We start from the raw sequence: 21,009 nt of genomic DNA on the forward strand, positions 1-21,009 counted from the left end.
TTTTATGTCTGCTCTTGGCTGGCATTGTCCATAAAAATGTTTTCCATTGGCAAAGAGCCGAACTGACCTATAAAACCAGAATCCTGGATAGCAGCCTCTGTAAGTAATTGGAGATGAACGTGACTCTCATCACTCCTGCTCTCGCCTCACAGAGGATGGATTTTGTAGCCAACATTAATTGAACATTTACTAAATGCCAGATACTTATATTATTTCATTTTTACTAAAACCCTATTTTAAAGACAAGGAGGCCGGGCGCTGTGGCTCACACCTGTAACCTCAGCACTCTGGGAGGCCAAGGCGGGCAGATCACTTGAGGTCAGGTGTTCGAGACCAGCCTGACTAACATGATGAAGCCTCACCTCTACTAAAAATACAAAAATTAGCTGGGCATGGTGGTGCGTGCCTGTAATCCCAGCTACTCAGGAGGCCGACAGGAGAATAGCTTGAACCTGGGAGGTAGAGGTTGCTGTGAGCCGAGATCATACCATTGTACTCCAGCCTGGGCAACAAGAGCAAAACTCTGTCTCTAAATAAATAAATAAATAAATAAAGACAAGGAAACCAAGGCTTTTAAAGGTTAAGTGACTTACTCCAGGTTCCACAATAACACAGTGACAGAGCTGATTTGAATACTTCTACTACTATCATTACTGTTCAAGCACTAATAATGATAGTTTTTATTTATGCAATGTTCACTGAGTGCCATTACTATATTGTTATTGAGATGTCAGTTATTATTGTAGTTGCTTTTCCTAAGCAGGTGATTTTTTTAAATGTCAAGATGCTTTTAAGATCTTCTCTTTGTCTTTGGTGTTCTTTTAGTAAGGTATGTCTAGATGTCAATGTTTATTTATTTATTCAGCTTGGGGTTCCTGAATCTCAGGACTGCTGACTTTCATCAGTTCTGGAAAATCCTGAGCCGTTTTTATTGAATATTGTCCCCCCTCTCCACAGTCTCTTTCTGGAACTCAAATTAAATGTATGTTAGATGTTTTCCCTCTAACCTCCCTGTTTTTTTTTAACCTCTCTTCCAAGTTTTTCACCTTTTTCTCACTGTGCTACAGGCTGAGAACAGTAGTCCTCCCTTGTTGGGGACACTAATGGAGGATACATTCTCAGACCCCCAGTGGATACCTGAAGCCACGAACAGTACTAAACTTTATATATACTATGTTTTATAGAGCATATACTGAAACTGTGGAAAGCAAACCCACAGATAGGGAGGAACTACTCTAATTCCTTTAAACCTGTCATCCAGGGCACTAATTTCCCCTCAACTGTGTCTAATTTATCTAACTCATCCATTTCCTCTTTTAAATTGAAGTGTAAATTACATAGAGAAAAGTGTAAAAATCATAGGTTTACAGCTTGATAAATTTTCACAAAATGAACGTACATACAGGACCCTAACCAAGGTGAACAAACAGAACATGGTCAGCATCTCTGAAATGACACATGTTCCTCCTATCATCATCCACTTTCTCCACAGAAACCACTCTTCTTGCTTCTAACACCATAGATGGTTTTGCCTGTTTGCAACTTTACCTAAATGGAATAACATGATTGCACTTCTTTGTGTCTGACTTTACTCAATAGTATGTTTTTATTTATTTTTATTTTTTATTTTTTTGAGACAGAGTCTGGCTCTATCACCCAGGCTGAGTTGCAATGGTGCGATCTCTGCTTACTGCATCCTCCACCTTCCGGGTTCAAGTGATTCTCCTGTGTCAGCCTCCTGTGTACCTGGGATTACAGGGATGCACCACCACACTTGGCTAATTTTTGTATTTTTAGTAGGAACAGGGTTTCACCATGTTGGCCAAGCTGGTCTTGAACTCCTGACCTCAAGTGATGTGCCTGCCTTGGCCTCCCAAAGTACTGGGATTACAGGTGTGTGAGCCACCACACCTGGCCAATAGTATGTTTTTGAGATTCATCAATGTTGTGTGTATTATCAACATCTAGGAGTTTCATTTAGTTCTTAAAACATGCGGAACATGCTTGGTTTTGTATTCTGTTTGTGTTTCTTTAAATATCTGCAGACTTTGTAGGTCTTATTCTCATGGTGGTTTGTTCTCTTGTGGTTTTGTGATGTGGGGCTTGTGAAGCCATGTTCTCTGGCCCTTTATCTGCAGAACTTTTTTGAGGTCTAGTTTCTTGGGCATGACTCTAGAGAAAATTTGCATTTGTTCCTGCCAGACTTCCTGATTAGTCACCAGCAAAGGACCAAGTTAAAATAAATAGTTGGCTTAGGCCTTTTGATGCCATATACATAGGTATGGTAAATGGATTCTTACCCCAAACCCAAGTTAAGCTTGTGAGTAGGAGTTCACAGTGGGGACTGGCAAAAATCCCATGATCTCTCCTATGTGGAATGGTGGCTTTTTGTTTTTGTTCCCTTTATTTTTCTAGTAACATCTTTATTGAGGCATAGGATGATGTTTTACATATTAATTAACTCACTGAGGGGGTCACATTTTTGGCTTTATGCAGTGGGTCCCAATCTAAACAGCCACCTTGCTTAGATCCCCAAGCCTTGTCTTCACCCCTCCACACATCAGAGACCCTTACAAACAAAGGCTGAAGTCCACCAGGTGTTAGCAGCTGCTCCCCAAGCAAACACTAGTTCATGCTTACTTACTCGCTGCTTTTGAGAGTACTTTCTCATTGTTTCTGGCCTCCAAGGGTTGCACTTGATTTTCCTACCAGCTCACCCATGCATTTTTTAAAATCTTTCTTAAAAGTATTGTATCCAACATGCTTGTGTATGTATGTCTATTATGTAGCAGGAAGGGTTTCCCCTAACATCTATTCTGCTATCATGCTGGACCAGGTAAACACGCTCTTTATATGCAATATCTCATTTAATCGTGGAAACAAACCCTCAAGGTTAGTAATCAGGAATATCCCCATTTTACAGATGAGGAAACTGAGACTCTGAGAGGATGAGCAACACATCCAGAGTTGCCCAACTGGCACATGGCAGAAGCAGATTTAGATCCAGGTCTTATGGCCCTGGTGCCTATGTCACTTGCTGAAGTCAGTGTCCAGGATGGCTTGGGTTTCACTCCAGGTCTCTGGGCCAATAGAGCAATCACATTATTGAGAGGACCTGGTCAGTTGGCAAGGCTGCCTGCAGAACAAAGCAATGGCCAAGCTTTGGAGCTAGGATCCAGGCTGGACACAGGATGAGGCCATCCCACTGGCTTCTTTGGAAGGTAGAGATGGCCACATGGAAAAGTGTCATTTGCTGAATTGAGCATCTTCAGATATCACAGATGTACCAGTTCAGACGCAGGGAACATCCCAGGGGAAGAAATGTTGGTGGATGGAACGTTTCCGGTCATTAGGCTATTACAAAGGGAGGTTCTTTAAGTGTAGCTTCATAACTAGGCTTCCTGAGTCACCCAGGGAATGCTCCCATGGTGTGCCTCCCCTCCTTTGGGTGTGCTGATCCCTCTATTTTTCTCCCAGCCCCACTCCCCAACCTAGTTCGGTCTGGTGGGCTCCATGGTGCAGTCCCCTCTAGCCTTTTCCCAGTTGGGATCTGGACTCCTGGGTTCCAGAGCTGGGTGAACAGGAACTGGGGATGGGGATCTGGAGTGCCTTCATCTCTGCTGCGTTTGTCCCACTTGCCGGGGAAGAGCGTGCCAGGCTCCTAGTTCTGAGCCACTGCCTTTTCATCCAATGGGTGGTTGGAAAAGAGGTTCGAAGAGTTGGAAGCATAGAAACTAACCCCTGTTGAGCATTTGCTGTGTGCCAAGCACTTGTTTCACGGTAATGAGACAGGAGTTACTTTATTTTGATAATTTTTTTATTCTTATTTTTCTTTTTTAGAATGCCATTAGAGTTCATTTTCATCTTCCATCATTTTTCATTGCATTGTGTTTGGAGAGTGTGACACGGGACAGGCGGTGGAGCCCACCAGGTCAGAGCCCGAACTCAAGTCCCAGCTTTTCCACCTTCTACCTGTGTGACTGTGAGTCTTCCTGAGTCTCAGCTTCTCCACCTGCAAAATGGGGGTACAAAGAATAGCGGCTTCAGAGAGCTTCCTGGAGTGCAGGAGCCATTGTTGGGGTGCTGACTATAACCCCTAGCCCACTGGAGAGGTCCCCTGTTGTCAGTTTCCCTACTTGCCAATGGCTTTGCATCTCAGGCTCTGCCTGAGAATGTTCTTGAGAACTGCAAGAGGAACAGTTTGGAAAGTTAAAGTTTCAGGAAAGACCCTCACCCAGAGAGGGCTGGGAGATGGTGGGTAAATGCCCCAGCTTCTTTGCCCTTGGTGGGACCATTCTGTGTTGTCTTCTGCAGCCTCTCAGAGGGTTGCCAGCAAGATCAAGCCCAGCTGTCCACCCTGGGAAACTGCTCCTTAATGCATCCTTCAAAGACGTTCTTTCCTCCTTGTCTGACTTCCTTGCTGTCTCACTGTGTTTCCCGAGGTCACCTTCCAAATCGACATGTGCACCTGGATTCTTGTCTCAGTCCGAACTCTTGGGGGGTAGGCCCATCCTAGGAGGGGAGGGGAAATAAGCTATGATGAGCCCTGTGCCTGTCATGCGTCCACATCAATACCTGCCCTGTTTGGTTTGCTTCCCAATGTACATAGCCTTGGGGATGCTCCAAGCCCCATTCTGAGATGTTATTTTGTTGCTCGGGGATAACATGACCCTGGGCTTATTGAGGTAAAGGATGTAGTATTGGAATCACACTGCTTATTGTGTTTAAATAGCAGAATCCTTGTCTGGCGACATCACCCCATGTGCCATCATGAAGCTGCCAGCTGGGTGGCAGATCTTGCTCTGTGAAATGGCAATGAATTTTAACATTTTCTTCTGCTAAAACACTGAAACTTGCAGCCAGTGTGCTGGTGTCCCCAGATGGCAGGCTTTGGATGGCCTGAGTGGGTGGGAGCGCTTTTCCTCCCATCCACGCAGACATCTAACCCAAGCAGGGGCTCTATGACCTGCCCCTGAAATGGACGGAGGTGGGCCCAGCACAGCCAGACGTAGTCAGGACTTAGACCATTGGTCTTCGGCTGAGTGGTAGCGGCCAGTTCTCCATGACTGGGACTTGGTACAATGCTGGCTTGTCCTCTTCTCTGTGATTTGCCACCACCTACTCTTTATCACACTCTGCATGCCACACTAAGTGCTCTGCAATCCACAACAACCTTGCCACGTGGGTATTCTTACTTCTCCCATTTTACAGATGAGAAAACGGAGGTTCTGGGCGGGAAAGTGACTTGCCCTGGCCGGGCGCGGTGGTTCACACCTGTAATCCCAGCACTTTGGGAGGCCAAGTTGGGAGGATCATGAGGTCAGGAGATCAAGACCATCCTGGCTAACATGGTGAAACCCTGTCTCTACTAAAAAAAACAAAAAATTAGCCAGGCGTTGTGGCGGGCGCCTGTAGTCCCAGCTACTCTGGAGGCTGAGGCAGGAGAATGGCGTGAACCCGGGAGGTGGAGCTTGCAGTGAGCCGGGATCGGGCCACTGCACTCCAGCCTGGGCGACAGAGCGAGACTCCGCCTCAAAAAAAAAAAAAGAAAGTGACTTGCTCCAGTGGACTCTGATGGTAAGTGGAAGGCTGATTTGAAGCCAGGGTGGCTCTGAGGCAAGGAAGGAGATGGGAGTCTCGGGCAGAGCTCTAAGGACAGTGGTGTTGCTCAGGGAGCTTCCTGGTGGAAGTCCTTCTCCTTCCAGTTCCCTTGGAGAGAAGCAGCAGGGCTCTTGGGAGCTTGACTTTTTGGGCAGTGGCTGAGTGGGCTTCTGGGGGAACAGTGAGGCTGGGGAGCCAACACAGCAGGGCGTCGTGTCCCCTTCCTTCCCGTGTGGGTAGTTCCTTCAAAACTGGCAGAGGGGAGAGGAAAGGTAGCCTTCGAAGAGGCCTCCAGGCACGCAGGAATCTGTTCCCAGCTGTGCGAGGCTGTGTGAGAGCCTGGGATTTACTGTACTCCAAGCAGTAGCATTCCAAATCTAAAAGGCATTGGGCACACCCCTGCCTCCTCCCATGCTGGGGTCATGGGGCCAATCTGTGGAACGGAAAATCACCTGGGGCTGGATTGCACCAGAATCTGCCTCTTACGGGACAGGCCTCGCAATGATGTTGAAATTGAGTGGCAATTGGTGAAAGTGAACAGAGGAACGCTGAAGTCCTTCCTCTGGAATAGGAACTACATCAGCGGTGTGACATTTCACTGACATATCATCATCATCACCATCATTATCACTGTTGTCATCATTGTCATCATTAACATCCTCATGCTAACTTTCTCTGAGCAGTTACCATGTACCAGATGCTACTCTAGTTCTTAGTTTGTATCGTCCAATTTTAAAGCTCATAGCCTCCTTGAGGTTGGATCAGGCTGCTAGCCACATAGCATGTAAGTGTGAATGAGATGTGGCCAAGTGATACGGACTGGATCTCAGCCCCCACTGGCCTTGACTGAGCATGTTTGGGCAGCCCACAGACCACACAACTATCGTGACCCTGTATAACAACAAACATGGTACCCATTGTTCTGATGAAGAAACTAAGGCCAAGAAGTACTTGCCTAAGGTCACACAGCCAATAGGTGGCTGAGTCAGGACTCGAATCAAGACCTGTCCAAGTCCAAAGCTGCTGGAATTAACAACGACACCACATTTTATAATCACACCATTTTATAAACACACTTGGGTGTGCTGGGAGAGGGGGTAGGGGAAGGGGGGGTCCATCTATAAAGATGCCTTTCATTAAAACCTTGTAATTACCAGACTTGTGTAAAAAGAAGATAATTTGGTATAGTTTTAAAGTCATCACTGGAGGGGAAAAAAACCCCACAACAACATGTAAATAGTATTAGCTGCTCTCCAACTTTGTTGAATTTAGCTGATGTTTTTGGTGTTGACTTTCCCAGCTATCAGCTTAACTATATAAATCCAGTTGACGTGTCTTTATTCAGATAAAACTCTAATACTGCAAGTGTAGCAAATTAGATGCAAATGCCCCTTTTTTATTTTAAGTATACTTAAAGCTGCCTTTCCAATGCAAATTTTATAGGAAATCTCAACCAGCTAGGACAGACGTCCTAGCTGTCAGCAGGCAAATGCTTTCATTTTGGTCTCAGGCAAGGGAGCTGCCTGCTTTTTTTCTTTTTGCCCCTGCAGACTGAGATAATTAAAACTACAGAGAAATAGTTTTAAATATACATGATGCACACAGTTCCTTAAATTATGGGATAATGCATAAATTCACCCATTACCATATTTGATAGCGGCCTCGCTGACCAAAGCTGGGAGGTGGGGGCAGCGGGTGAAGCAATTTTCTCCAACGACTTGCTTCCCTTGTCAACAACCTCGCAGCTCCTATCATTTCACCTGGTGTCCTAAAGAGCCCTGGTAAAGGTTCAAAGAGAGGTTGTGAACATGCTCATTAAAAAGGGATTGCTATTTTTTTTTTTTTAAGAAATAAAAACGTTAATGGCAACTTTTTTTTTTTTTTTTTTTTCCCCCAGCAGTTCTCAGTCTCCTTGGAATACATATCCATTTCGGCTTTGATTTGTTGAGCTCCCTGAATGAGTTTATCCAAACAATGTGAATTTACTCAGATCTCTCTCAAATCCCACATCTCTTGTGGTTGATAAAGCTGACTTTAGCTAAGAAGGGCTGGATCAGTGTAATTTGAAATTCACATTGAAAATGATAAGGGCTTTGCTGGAAATAATAAGCACAGTCAAACGCTGTCAGGAGGAAACAGTTGAGCATGCGGGGAGAAATTTGGTAAGGCCCTGCCCTGCCCCCCTTCTATTTCTAGAATCAAGGTAGAGAAACGGGGGGAAAGGTGACTGGGGCTCTGCTTAGACAGACACTTAAGCTTTGCAGATGATGGGGCTGATAGTTCTAAAGAGCTTTGTGCAGTAGCTTCATTCTTTATAATTAGAAAATGGCAGTCATTTCTTGATAGTGATGGACGGTCCCCTCTCCACATGGGGTTTGGGGTGGCAGTGATCACTGACTACCATGGTGTCTGACACCAGTTGAAGTTTCTCCCTCTCTCTCCTTGATTCCTTTTTGAGCACTTAACACATGCCTGGTAGTGGGCTAAACGTTTTCTCATTTCCTCTTTCCAACCCTATGAAGCAGCAAAATTATTACACCCATTTTACAGAGGTGAACATTGAGGCTAACTTTGGGCCCAGGAGCCTAGTCAAAGTTCCATCAGGATGTGCCACTAAGTCCTTGCTGCTGAGTCCTAAACACTCATCCTCTTTCCCTCTAGCTGGCAGACTGAGACCTAATGCCTTAAAGGAAGAAATTGGTTTAGAATGTCATTCTTAAGACATTCTAAGGGAAGATGTTTCTCTGGAAGATGTTAACCAGTGGCACTGAAGGGGAGGAGGGGAAGTGGGGTATGAGGGTGGGAACCGACATTCTGGGGACAGAGTGGAGCAAAGAGTAGGATCTTTACTCGGTGAGTGTGATTTGAGTAGACCAGGGCTTTTGACCTGGGCACTGCTTACATTTGGAGCTGGATAGTCCTTTGTCCTGTGTGTGTGTGTGTGTGTGTGTGTGTGTGTGTGCGCACGCTCAGGGGAGAGGGTGAGGGTGGCAAGGGTGTCCTGTGTATTGTAGGGTTTGCATCATCGTGGCCTCTACCTACCACATGCCAGCAGTACTTCATCCCCAGTTATGACAACCTCAGATGTCCCCTGACATTGCCAGATAGCTCACAGGGGAACAAAATCACCCTGGTGGAGAAACGCTGAAATAGACGTGGATCTTTCAGAGCTTGGATTCCTCATTTTCCTTAAAAGGCAGGTTCCATGTGGGTTATGGCTCCTCCTCCCCGTTTCCCTTTGTCTCAGAAGACCCCACTTTCACACGCCCTCCTAAGCAGCTAAGAGCAACCTTCCTTGGAAATAGGTGGATCAGAGGAGCTTTGCCATTGAAACCTTTTTTCCAATTACAGTAATTATTCCCTCTCGTCTTCACCATCAGGGCAGTCGGATAAGGCGCTGGACTTCTCCTTGCTGCCTTAATCTATACGATTCCAGTTCTGCCTTGATGAATGACTTTTCTGAATGCTTCTGCCTTGCCTGTGTGTGCGTGTGTGTGTGTGTGTGTGTGTGTGTGTGTGTGTGTGTGTGTGTGTTGGGGGGAGTGCTGTGGCCAGGCTGGGGCTGGGGGTGGGGTGCATTCATTCTTCCCAGTCCTTGTCCCTTGGATGCCTCGCAGGCCAGGGCGGCCCCACCGCAGCAATCCTTTTCCCACCAAGCTGCGCTCACAGCTGACCTCTCTCTTCCCCTTAGCTCGGGGCCTCCTCTCTCCCCTCTTCCACCCTCCACCTGGGCCACCTCTCCTGACCCCATGACTCCGTGTTTCCTAACCAATGCTGCTAATAGCCACTGATCACCGAAGGGCAGTTTAAATTCTATTTAGACTTAAAAAGGGGGTGGGGGAAGGAGCAAAACTTCAAAAGCTGTTTCCTGCAAGCAGGGCGGAAGCCAAGTCCGGCCATCATCAGCAGAAGCCGGATCGATATTTCAGCACCATCCCCTCGCTGGGGTTTCGAGGAACTTTTATTATGATTGCGGTTAAGCTGTTCTAAAGTGGAGCATCGTTTATAAAACAAACGGATCCCTTCCAAATAGGTTATTTTCCTGGTTAATGACCGATGGTCTGCCCTGGGGTCTGTCTGAGTTGCGATTCCAGATGGGAACAGACACTACCAGCCCAATTATCTTTATTAAGTGTTTTTCCTCCCCCTTTCTGAAAAACGAAATGGCAGCCAGCTCCGCTGTCCCCTCTTCCCCTTGCTCTCACCCTGCGCCATTTCCTGCATTCGCCTCATTATGGACAAGTATGTCCTTTAAGACACAGAGACTAATGAGGCGGTTTTATGAGACTAATACATTTTAAATTTTAACACTGGAGCTAGCATCTTTAATTGTACAATTATACATTCATTTGGCACACACTCTCTCTCACTGTCTTTTTTTTTTTTTTTTTGCGTTAAAAGATAACAAAACCACAGGTGACCAAAGGCATGTGAAAAGACCAAATTTATGTCATTCTTCAGGGTACTAAATCATGCAAGAATAAAAATTGTTTTTTTCCTGGTAGATTTCTTAAGCAAAAGTAGTTAGCTACTGTTTCAATGAGAATGATTTTTTTTAAAAAGACTGGAGCAAGGAAGGATGGGAGAGGGTTAAATTATATCTTATTGCAAACTTCTATCTTTACAGTCGTCTATTTCTACATATAGAGCCTGTAGCTAGAAAGCATTTTGAGAATGAAAGAAATCTTGATATTCTGTGGCCCAGCAGCTGGTGAGAGAGAGAAAGAGAGAGAGAGAGAAGCTACATATCCTGTCTCTAACAAAAGCCCTCTACATTCCCTACCTGACAGGACTTTATTGGGGAGTAATAAATAAGGCTGAATTATTGATGACGAGAACTGCTAATATTATTATGACCTCAATTAAGTGCTTTTTTCAGACACATTAGCAACAAAGGGTCTTCCCTCTCCTGGTTGCTGTTTTTCCCCCCCAGGCCGCACTTTACATTAAAATCTAATTGATCAAACCTATTTGCCATTCGCACAAGAGTGATCACCATAAGGGGTCATCTATCAGCATGGACTCTTCATCCGGCGATTAACACCTTTTGTTGCCGGCCTCAGTTCTGTACCAGCTGAGAGGATCAGAAAGGCAGGGCCTCCCATCTGTGTGTGTGAGGTCTGACTTGTGGACCCTTTAATTACCTCCTTTAACACCCCTGCAAAACACAGAAGACATCCTTGCTTTTGAGGAAGCCCTGCCAGGCAGCCTTGGGGTTACAAGATGGCACCCTCCTTATCTGGAGCAGAGGTGTCCTGGTGGGGACCTTGCTGTCTCCACGCCTTCCGCTCACTGCCCACTCCCCTATCTCCCCACCATCACACGGCCTGCTCTAGGGAGTCTCTGTGTCCTGTCTTCAAGGAGTTTGGAACTTGGTGTTGAGTATGGGGGTGGATGAATAGTGGAGAGAAGCCCTTATCAAAACCCAAGGCTGGGGCTGGGCCGAAAATGGACACCTGCACCCTCCCACTCCAGGGAGTGGAGCCTCCCCATGAGTTCCCGGCCCGTGATCACTCAGGACCATGCACCACCCATAATCCCCTTGAAATGTATATAAATTTATGTTTACATGTATTTTTGTGGGAGAGGGTTAGAGCTTCCATCAGATTCTCAAATTTGTTCATGACCCCAAAGTGGGTTAGAACTATTTTCTCAGGAACATCTTTTTACATTTAATTTTATTTGTTTTATTTTTTAATTTAGACTTGGTCTTGCTCTGCTGCCCAAGCTGAAGTGCAGAGACACAATCGTAGCTCACTGCAGCCTTGAACCCTGGGCTTAAGCACTCTCGCCTCAGCCTCATGAGTAGCTAGGACTATAGGAACGTGCTGCCATGTCCAGCTAATTTTTGAATTATTTTGTATAGATGCGGTCTCCCTATGTTGCCAAGACTGGTCTTAAACTCCTGGCCTCAAGAGATCAGGAGCTTCTTAAATGGCAGAGGTCTTCCATGGGGTTGACTCTCAGGATCTTGAGTCTGGTTTTGGGAATGTGAGTAAGCCATTGGGATGAGCTTGGCTCTTGGTGCATGGTGTGATGTTGGGTCAAACTCTCTCACTCTCTTCACTTCTCTCCTGGGTCTTTGTCTTCTCTGCCAATTTGGTCAAAAGAAAAAATGCTCATCAACTTTCTGCTTCCAGTAGTTAGTGTAACAGTGGGCTTTCTAAATGAGTGCAGCTTGTACAGATCCTGCCACTGGGTGTTGGAAGTAATGAGAATGTAGGCAGTGCCTTGCACAGGCTGTATTGCTGCTGATGAAGAGGAAGCCAGTCCCAATATGGCCCAACAGGAATACTCTTGGGGTGACCTTGTACAGCTTGGAGCACTATTTAAGGTCATCTTTTTGGCTCACTCAACTCCACCTACCCACCATGAAAATCACATTATCATTCGTTTCCTGATTATAAATCAATACATTCAGAAATCAGTCAGAAAAGATTGAAGGCTGGGCACATGGCTCACGCCTGTAATCCTAGCACTTTGGGAGACCTAGGTGGCAGATTGTTTGAGCTGGAAGTTCAAGACCAGCCAGGGCAACATGGTAAAAGCCTGTCTCTACAAAAAATGCAAAAAATTAGCTTGGTGTGGTGGTATGAGCCTATGGTCTCAGCTATTTGGGAGGGTGAGGCAGGAGGATCACTTGAGCCCAGCAAGCAGAGGTTGCAGTGAGCCGAGATCAGTTTGCACCACTGCAAGTTAGCCTGGATGACAGAGTGACGCCCTGTCTCAAGAAAAAAAAAAAAGGTAAAACATTCCCAAATCTTCACATTTTGGCCTATCTCAATTTGTATTCTTTTTTCTATGCAAATAACAATAGAAAGATATCCAGAAAAATTAAAAAAAAATAAGAAGCAAACTATGTGTATTATTTCTTATTTTTCTTACTTACATAGTAACATACATTGTAAATGTCTTTCCAAGTGAATAAATATTGTTCGGCATCATCATTTTAAATGACTGAATAATATTTAATAGACTAGATTTACCATATTTGCCAATCCCTTCTTGCTAGGTACTTAAGTGGTTTCCACTTTTGTCTATTAGAAACAGCGCTGCAATAAATGTCTTTATAGAAACATGAGGTACTTACCTGATTACATTCTTAAGATGGATTTGTAAAAGTAGGATTTCTGGGTTAAAGGGTTTGTGTTAATATTTTTTATTTACAGTACAGATTAAAGGATAGGGTGCACCATTTTTGTAACTTTTAAGGCGTTGCAAAAGGGCATTTTCTGTCAAATATTTGTCCAAAGCAAGGAGGTTTGGAAGAGAGGAGAGTGGAGTTACATAAGGGCTGACTCAGTGAGTTTTCTTTCTCCAAGTGCAAGTCTGAAGGGCCTAGAGCAAATAGGCTTAGTTTTCTGCCCAGTGGAGGCTGAAGTAGAGATAGATCTTTGGCCTGTTCTGGAAGTGCTGTTGAATGACACAGCCCCCTTTGATACACATATCACCTCCAGGTCAGCAAAGAGGCTTCGAGGCTGGCAGTGGTGATGATCATGCCCTGGCCCACCCTTATCTCAGAGCTCCGATCTGACGCAACCAGTCCCCATGCCAGGCGGCCAGGCGGGGGTCGGTCTGCCCACAGCTCCTCCAGAGAATGGGGCTAGGCAGAAGGCGGCACGGTCATGAGACATCCTGCCACGAAGTGTAGCTTGTCCATTTAGCACTGCCTAGCGGCTTTTCAGCCTGCGTTGTCTTAATTCAAGTTGTCATTCATAGACAAGTAGAAAACTAAAATCAATAAATGGTGAAAATGGGCTTTAAAGGCAAACTAAAGTCACAGAGCAGGGAGAGAAACAGCATCCATTGTCTCAATGGGTTATGTTTTTCCTTCCTATTTAGAATGACTGGATCTGGGGCCTGTGTTTTTTTTTTAAAGAAAGGAAAGGAGGAATAAGACAAGTACATATCTCTTTTAAAGATGTACAGAGTGTTCATTGGATAAAATCTCAGGCCTGGAGCATCATTTGATTGGGCTACAGAGAATGATGAGGATGATGGTATTTGGGGATGGGTCTCTATTTTCTCCCAGGACCGTAGCAGGTATATCTGGGGATGTCTGTCTGTCTGATTGCTGTGTTACTTCCCTCAAGTCTGTGCACTTCTCTGGGCCAAGTCTTCTCAGTTGGAAAATGGAGTTGGACAAGGTGCAGTGATTTTGCAGACTGTTCTCTGGTGAGAAACCACAGCAGATGTGCCTCAGGAAGCATCAGGATAGACGTGGGGGTTAGGTGGAAGGGGCTCTGGTCCTGCAGCTGAACCTTGACAGAACAGCCCTGGGTTCCTGCCAAAGATTTCATTCGAAGTTAGAATTTCATGGCAGAGACAATCATTAGAAAAAAAATCACCGAAAGAGAGGGTTTCCAAGTTTCCTTCCGCTTCTGAGGGTTATAAACATCTGTTGCATGTCTACAAGTTATTTCTGAAAACCCAGCTTGGACTAATTCCACCTTCTTCCTGTGATTAGTGTAGAACTGACAAGAGTAGAGAGGGTGCCAGGTCCAGGTAGGGGATGGAGTGCTGGTTCCAACTATTCCTGGAAATACTGAAGGACTCCTTTGTGACACATGGGACATCTCAGCCTGGGTTGTCATCTCATGGGCTTGGGTGTCAGAGATGGAACAAGGGGAGACACAATTCATACCAGGAATAAATTTCAAACCAAGAGATGACAACGCAAATATGGTAATACCATTTAGGTGGCACTCTGTGACCCAATCTCTGTGGCAAAACCAGGAAACAATTTCTTGTGTTTCTTTTGAAGAAACCAGAACTTCTGTTTATTGGCACTAAATGGCGGCCTAGAAGGGGAAGGAGAAAGAAGAGGCTTCATTGGCAATCCCAATCCTTGACATCTTTCTCTCCCAAAGCCACTCCCCACCTCTACCCCCCTAAAAAAATCAAAGTAAGATGTGGGCTTGCCACACAGATCTAGACAGGTCCCCTAGCAGCCTCTTTCTATGAGTTTGTTGCCACTAGGCCCTTCCTATTTAGAAATTCTGGAGTCTCTGAGAGGCAGACTGATTTGCCCAGCTCAAATATGGAAAACCACTAAGGGTTAGTAAAAAAACTCATTAGCAAGAGGGTTGTCAGACATAGAAATTCGAGCTTACCTGTATTTTGAACATACAAAAGGAGCCAACATGTTGGGAAAACTTTCTAAGAAATGTAGTGCTAAAAAGTTGACTCAGAGCTAGAGAGCTGGTGCTGGCAGGCAGCTAGTTTCTTGAGGTGGGAATATACTGAGCCTTCTGTTGGGAATGTAGAACTGAAGCTCTGAGCAATTGTGGACGATCCCCCTATAACCAGCAGCAGCAGTGTTGAATCTACCTTCCTGTCAAACAGCCAGTATTCCAAGGGCCTGGGGCTGCTGTATTCACTTGGCTTCTGAGATAAGTGGACCTGTAAGCGCAGACAAAAATCTCTATCCATGCCCTGGCCTAACTCAACAGCCTTGGGGTGAGGCAGATGCAAAAGTGGTCCCACTTTTTCTTGAGCTCTTCCTACAAGTCAGTTTGATTAGGTGTTACCAAAAGGGGCATCCAGGTCGGGCGTGGTGGCTCATGCCTGTAATCCCAGCACTTTGGGAGGCTGAGGTGGGTGGATCATTTGAGGTTAGGAGCTTGAGAACAGCCTGGCCAACATGGTGAAACTCTGTTTGTATTTAAAATAATAATAATAATAATAATAATAATAATAATAATAATAATAAGCTGAGCATGGTGGTGCATGCCTGTAATCCCAACTACTTGGGAGGCTGAGGTGGGAGAATCGCTTGTGCCCTGGAGGCAGAGGTTGCAGTGAGCCACAATCACGCCATTGAACTCCAGCTTGGGCCACAGAGCGAGACTCCATCTCAAAAAAAAAAGGTGGGGGGCATCTATCACATGCCCATCATAATATCTTCTTGTTTCATTTTAATTTTTAATTGAATTTCATATATATTTTTTGAGACAGAGTTTTAAGCTGTCACCAGGCTGGAGTGCAGTGGTGTGATCTCAGCTCACTGCAACCTCCGCCCCCCCGGGTTCAAACAATTCTCCTGCCTCAGCCTCCCGAGTAGCTGGGAATACAGGTGCGCACCACTACGCCCAGCTAATTTTTTTGTATTTTTAGTAGAGATGGGGTTTCACCATGTTGGCCAGGATGGACTCTATCTCCTGACCTCATGATTCGCCCACCTCCCAAAGTGCTGGGATTACAGGCGTGAGCCAGCACGCCTGGCCCCCAATTTTTTTTTATAGAGATGGGGTCTTGTTGTGTTGCCTGGGCTGGTCCCAAACTCCTGACTTCAGGCAATCCTCCCTCCATGGCCTCCCAAAGTGGTGGGATTACAGATGTGAGCCACCGTGCTCAAGTCATAATAGCTTCTGACATTTAATGAGCATTTACCCTGGGCCACACACTGTTCGAAGCCTTTGACATGTACTCATTTCACAGACGAACACACTGAGGCTCAGAGAGGTGAAAGTGGTAGAGCCAGGACTGGATTCTGACTTGAGTCTGGGTGTGTAACCCTGAGACAATTTTGTCTTTGAAATCACATCAGGCTACATTTAAAGGATGAGAGAGAGAAAAAGAGAGAGAAGCCTGAAGGCTGGAAACTTCGATGCTTGATCTTGGCCATGATCAATCCTCTATCCCATGGGGTCCCCAGGAACCATGCACTGAGAGCAGGCACAGGGCTGCTGTATTCATAGCTGAGGCTTCAATCCCAGCAGTCCCCAATTCAGTGTTCTGCTGGGACAGGCTGGGCCACACGGCACACTCCCTTTGCCCAGATTACAAGGAAGGCAAACAAGAGGAATGTTCTCTGTGGCTGAGATACAGGTCCTCTCAGATGGGGACAGTTAAAGGTGCAGAGGGACAGGCCAGCCCCTCTTAGGAAGGCACAGCCCGTGCTCCTGTGACTGGACAGAAACTCCGTATTTGAGGGCCTGGTCCGTGGAGATGTCCTCCAACCCGACCAGTGATGGAAAACACCTGTGCCTGTCTCCTATGGGAAGAAACCCATCTTCTCTTTTACCTCCACTCTGCCTCTCACAAGCGGTTTCCAAGGTGGCAATGAGGATGGCTGTTCACAAATCAGCAAAGTGCAGAGCTCTTGCTGTGAGATGCTTAATTTTTGTGAGTTGTGGAACCCTATTTATTTTATGTGACAGTCTCTTCCTTCCCCCTACCGCGACAGAGTGTTCTGTGGCGTATGTTATGATCTTTAATTAAAGGGAACTTAATTTGGTTTTGAGGCAGCCTTTGTTCGTTGGCGACACCCTAGGGTGTTTTAAAGTCAGGTTTTGGAATCATTGCCATTGAAGCTTGGAGTCTAAGGCGGACTCACTCCTATGGACCGACTCTGGTTGCCCGGATATCAGGGAATATGTGTCCCCCTCACCCCCCTCCCGCCCCTCCATGGAGAAGCTGGAACTTTACCAGGCTTTTCCCACTTGCCTTGGGATTTTCTGCCCATCTTCCCAGGAACACCCGACAGGCCCCATGAATGGACCGTGGGCCAAAATGATGTTTAAGAAGGGGACGGACCATTTAGATGACAAATGGGCTTCAGGGCACTGTCAGAACTTCCAGGCGGCGGGGACTATTAATGGTCACATGGAGGCCGCCGCATCTGTGATGGCAGAGCGGGTCGGTGGGTCCCCACTGCTGTGTTTACTGCTCCTTAATGTGGTATTGTTTACTCACAATTAAACCCTTTACCATTAATTTAACTTTCAGATGCTGAAATTGGTCACACAGCCTCGAGTCCCAAGGCCCGGACAGATGTGTTCTATACACTTGTTTAAACACGGCGCTCATTAGGAGGTAATGCATGTATGGCAAGTTGATTACACCACAAAGCAGGATGCTTTATCATGGGGGCCTCTCAGGAGGCGGCGGGAGGGGCAGTCAGCTGCTGCTGTCACTCTTCCCCCCTCGGATCCTGAGTGACGGCTCGGCCCGCCACCTCCTCAGCCGCCTGCTCGGAAGTACACAGCTTCCCGTCAGAGCGCCGCCGAGCTGCCTGGGAGGAGGTATTAATTGTTGTCAGCCTCCATTTCACACCCCAGATAACAAACGAGAGCCACTCTGGCAGTGTTTAAGGAAGATAAACAAGTTTCCTGAGCCCCTGCAATTAAACACGCTTGCATATTTAACTGAGATGTTTCCTGTGAAAACGCAGGGCTGCCCTGAGCACGTTCGCACGGAGTGGCCCTTCCAGATGCCAGCAGCAGCGTCCTGTGACCTGGAGGCTGCCCACCCCATGTGGCTCAGAAAGAGGCCCCACATTTGCAGAGTCTCTTAGTAAACCACATTTCTCCATCTTGATTCAAACAGACATCAGAGTTCGGGGGATGTGGAAAGAGCAGAACCTCTCTTACTATCTAGTAGGAAAAAGGTAGAGTACTGCAGTGGTTAAAAGAAAGGATTCCCGGGCTGGGCGTGGTGGCTCATGCCTGTAATACCAGCATTTTGGGAGGCTGAGGCAGGAGGATTGCTTGAGTCTAGGAGTTCGAGATCAGCCTGGGGCACATAGCAAGACCCAGCCTCTATGAGAATGAAAAATAAATTAGTTGGGAGTGGTACTGAACGCCAGTAGTTCCAGCTATACTAGAGGCTGAGGCCCGAGGATCCCTTGAGCCGAGGAGTTCAGGACCAGCCTGGACAGAAGAGCAAGACCTACAAAAAAATACAAAAATTAGCTGGGTGTGGTGACGCACGCCTGTAGTCCCAGCTACTCTGGAGGCTGAAGCAGGAGGATCCCTTGAGCCCAGGAGTTTGAGGCTGCAGTAAGCTAGGATCTTGCCACTGCACTTCAGCCTGGGTGACAGAGAAAGTTCCCATCTCTTTAAAATAAAATAAAATAAAATAAAAAATTCTTGGAACCAGACTACCTGGATACAAATTCCGGATCTGTCTTTCTAAACTGGATTAGTTTGATCAAGTAACCCTTTGAGCCTCAGTTTTCTCATCTATAAAATAGCTATAGTAATAACACGTATCTCCTCTTCTGTTGTTATGAGCATTAGAGGCTTACATTGTGGCACTGTGCCTGATCCATGGTAAACGGTGAGAAAATGCTAGTATTGTTAATAATTATGAGACTATAATAACCATCTCATAATAATAATGATGAGGTTATCAAATGTTACTTTTACCTTTCAATAAACAAAATTGCTTAGGAATAGATGGTTAAAGGGACTAGTTATAGGTCATCCCTAAACTGAGTGCTGTGACAGCAAGGTTTGACTGTCACATCCCTCTGCTCTGCGGAACCGAGGAGGTGGCATCTGATGAGCTCATGGCTGAAGTTGTTCTTCAGTGCTTTTCCTCAGGGCAGATTCAGCAGGCCCAGGAATTGGACAGACCTCCATCTTCCAGATATTTCTAGATACTTCCAGATATTTCTGCCCCAACCCCTGACAGGATTGAATCTGCTAGATAAACTGTTTGCTTCTCAAGTTGTTGTTATTGTACTTTTTTTTTTTAGATGGAGTCTTGCTCTTGTTGCCCAGGCTGGAGTGCAATGACACGATCTTGGCTCACTCCAACCTCTGCCTCCCAGGTTCAAGAGATTCTCCTGCCCCAGCCTCCCGAGTAGCTGGGATTACAGGTGCCTGCCACCACGCCCAGCTAATTTTTGTATTTTTAGTAGAGATAGGGTTTCGCCATGTTGGCCAGGCTGGTCTCGAACTCCTGACCTAGTGATCCACCCGCCTCGGTCTCCTAAAGTGCTGGGATTACAGACGTGAGCCACTGCGCCCAGCCCATTGTACTTCTTTTAACGTGGCTCTGCAGCAAAGTCCCGAATCCACCATTACATAGTAGCCTGTCCCTCCGTTCCCTGCCTTGGGTGCCTCCCCAACGCCAGCTATGCAAGGGAACTAGGCAGCTGGGATGGACACTCCCTGCTACCCTGTCCTGGTCACATAAAGGAAAGAATAAAAAGGCCACAAGGAAGAATACGGACTTTCCCCTTCTCCAGATTCCCGAGGAAAATGGTCTGATACTTGTGATCCACTGCAGTGTCACAAACATCTTTTTTTTTTTTTTTTTTTTTTTTTTTGAGAAGGAGTTTATTCTTGTTGCCCAGGCTGGAGTGCAATGGTGCCATCTTGGCTCATTGCAGCCTCCGCCGCCCGGGTTCAAGCGATTCTCCTGCCTCAGCCTCCTGAGTAGCTGGGGTTATAGGCGTATGCCATCACGCCTGGCTAATTTTTGTATTTTTAGTAGAGATGAGGTTTCGCCATGTTGGCCAGGCTAGTCTCGAACTCCTGACCTCAGGTGATCCACCCGCCTTGGCCTCCCAAAGTGCTGGGATTACAGGCGTGAGCCACTGTACCCAGCCACAAACATCTCTTGAGCATCTACATGCAGTGTTCTAGGTACTGCCATTTGATACTCTGTCCTGGGCATCTTATCCTTGTTGGGTAAGTCCAAGCCATAGCCCTTTTGTCACTGGGCCTTTCCACATGTCCCTTCTGCTGCAAGAACCACTTCTACTGAGACCTACACCCTTTCTGCCTCACAGGCTCCTAGGACTTGGCTTTTCCTGACCTACTTGACTGTGGGGCAGATCTTTCTGTCTTAGGTCCTCAGAGCACTCACTTTTTTCCTTTGTAGCATCTTTCAAAATACTCATTATTTGAGGAATTATCTGTTTAATTTCCACCTTCCCAGTGAAGATGGGGGCTGTCTGTCTTGTTTACCCCATCACGCCAGCACCTAGGACACCACTTGCAGATGCTCAAGAGATGTTTGTGACACTGCGGTGAATCATAAGAATGAGTCAGACCATTTTCCTTAGGGATCTGGAGAGAGGGAAAATCCTTATGATTCCTCGTGGCCTCTTTATTCTTTCCTTTATGTGGCTCAGTGATGATGACATTGCTCCGTTGCCTCCGTTTCCTTGTGGGAGAAGGAGGTAGGGAAGGGTTAAAGTGGACTTGCCCCAGATCAGGCATTTGCGGTGCCCCTTCTGGAGGTCTGCAAGTCATCACTTTTGCCTTCAGCCGTGCTGACACCACCAACTGCCCAGGAACCCGCGATGATTTGTCCTTGGACAATGCAGAGGATGTGGCTCTGTCTTGTGGGTACATTTCAGGGAGGTGGGACCTTCACTTATTTGTCTCCACAGCTGCTTCCTCTGGGCTTTGTGGTTGCCCGTTTGCCGCCTTCTCATCCGATCGCGTTACCCTTAATAACCATCGCCCTGGCAGGAGAGGGGTGCCGAATTCCGTCTCCTGCGTGCCTGCGTGTGTAATGTGCCGAGCAAGTGATCCTAATGATGCATTCAGCACACCACTCCCCCAAGACCCGGCTTCCAGCTTATCCAAATCCATTTATATTCCCGCTCGGACCTTTGGGATCAAAATTCCTGACCCTTTTGTGAAAAGCAAAAACACCTTTTGAAAA

Source organism: Gorilla gorilla, chromosome 18 (genome assembly GCF_029281585.2).
Source record: "Gorilla gorilla gorilla isolate KB3781 chromosome 18, NHGRI_mGorGor1-v2.1_pri, whole genome shotgun sequence".
NCBI lineage: Eukaryota > Metazoa > Chordata > Mammalia > Primates > Hominidae > Gorilla > Gorilla gorilla.